The sequence below is a fragment of the Salvia hispanica genome, chromosome 1 (genome assembly GCF_029641045.1).
Source record: "Salvia hispanica isolate PSC_SH4W2 chromosome 1, Shi_PSC_v1, whole genome shotgun sequence".
Classification (NCBI taxonomy): domain Eukaryota; kingdom Viridiplantae; phylum Streptophyta; class Magnoliopsida; order Lamiales; family Lamiaceae; genus Salvia; species Salvia hispanica.
In genome coordinates this window covers 13,710,321-13,712,575 of record NC_142692.1, presented here as the reverse complement: position 1 = coordinate 13,712,575, position 2,255 = coordinate 13,710,321, and positions in this window count along the sequence as shown.

The window sequence follows — 2,255 nt, the reverse complement described above, 5'->3', positions numbered from 1 at the left end:
TTAAAAAACTGAAATTGAAGTCATACAATTAATAAACGAAAGAAATCTTTAACCTGAATGAGTCGTTTCAGTACTATTTATTGATTTGCTGTTGACCTCCATTTCTGATGTTTTTTCAGGAACGGCCGACGATCCAACTGAATCACTTGTGTTTTTTTGTCCGGTTGACATTCCTAATACTCTTAAGCGATTTAGAAATCTAGAAAAGAGATGAAGTCGAGTAGATGAAGGGTTTGTACATGAGAGAGTAATCGAAATTTTTTGAGCGGTAACCTATTTGTGAGAGAGTAGAAGATGGGATAGAGGTTAGCTCATCTCTCTCTTGTTGGCATTTATTGCTATGCTTTTTTGTGAGTTAGCGAAATAGTTTGTAGAATAGAGGGTTTTGAATTAAATTTTTTTTCCGCCATTTTATTAGAAAAAAAGACAGTTGACATCGTTAACATTTGAAAAAAAGGCAGTTGACATGACATTTATTTAGTTATTCACATTACATATAGTTTATTTATATTTTCTTTTTTATTTTTGACATTTAATTTGCTTTATATTGATATGTATTGTATGACCATAATTCATGAATTTGTTCCAAATATTGAGTTATCTGAAATTTTATATGAAGCCTATTGACAAGATGTTCAAATTTTTCCTATAAGTTATTGACATTTGATAATTAAGGTATGGACAAAATGTTGAGTTTTTATATGGAAACTATTAACTTGTTTTTTATGATAATCTTGTCAGTACATATTTAAAATTTAAAAATTAAGAAAAATTGGTGTAAATTTTTTTTAGTTACAAGAATTGTTTTTGAGCTGTTGACATTCAATTCAAGTTGTTGACATTTCTATTTAAGTTGTTGTACTGATTTCATAGTTGACATATTATTAAAGATTACATAGTTTAAAAACCACATTTGATAATTGTTTTACGCATCCATGTCAACAATACATAGAAAACATGTTGATAACAATTTTAAGTCATGTCAACTACACATACTAGCCATGTCAACAAAAGTCATAATGCATAATAATCATTTTAAAACCAATCTAAAAAATAAGTTAACATCAAACATTAAAATCAGTTTTTGTTCACTTCCTCTTTCTACAAGTAAACTACTTCTTGTATTTGTTGTTTAGCTTATACAATTTGTCCATATTTGCTTCCATCCAATCATGAGCTAGTTGTAACATTGTCGATCTTTGGTTATTGTAAATTGATGCAATCATCGTGCAGCAATATCTTCCCCTAAGTATTTGGATAATCTTCAGACTACGAGCAGAAAAGCCGATATCCCAATCATTGCCCTTTTTCCCAACATAGGTCTCCATGTGCCTCATCAAATAGACACCGCAGTCCTTTATGTTTGTGGTTGTGGCCCAATCTAAATTCAGAAAGTTGAATGAAGACTTGTTTATATTTTCTCAAAGATCTACCAATTTCTTCTCTATGAAGTATGCTTCGAACATATCTTTCTGCAAAATATATAAATAACTAAATTAAACTACACATACAAAGCATTTCAACACAATATAGAGAATATGACATAGATAAAAGCATACCAGTAAAACAATATCAATGTCATAACTCTTCAACGGATCTGTATCTTTATGTGGCTTTATATTATCTATGATGTCAATGATGTTTTTCTTCATCCAATATACTACAAGGTAGTAATGGTTATCTGCACAAACTGGGAAGAAGACCTGTATGACATGAAATATATAATTATATCCATAGAATACTTGTTCATATTCTAACATAGATACCATTTTTAGATCTTATTACCAAATCAATTTTTCTCCAGTTGAAATCTGGTCTTCTTTCAACCTCATTATCTATCTGAGAAACAAAATTTCTCTTTGCCGTCGAAGCATCCCAATTTTCCTGCCGATTTGTTACATTGGAGTTCTGCAATTAACATTTTTGGTTAGGGAGACATCTGACTCAAACAGTTTACATATAATTTAAGATTACTTACACATGGAGATGTACTCATAAAAAAGCGAGAAAGTGATGTTGTTGGCCTTTCATTTTCTCTGTTGTTCAGGTGTAAAGCCCACGCGTTAATTACACACACATTAATTTCAACATGGGGCTTCAGTGATAAAAACAATTCCTTGGTCGCCCAAGTAAAATCATCTTCATAAACGCATGCATTTCTGAAATGAAGTTATACAAATGACATATGAACAATATTCATAAATTATGTTTACTACATAGAAAACTAAAAATACTTTTTAGATAAATGAAATAAT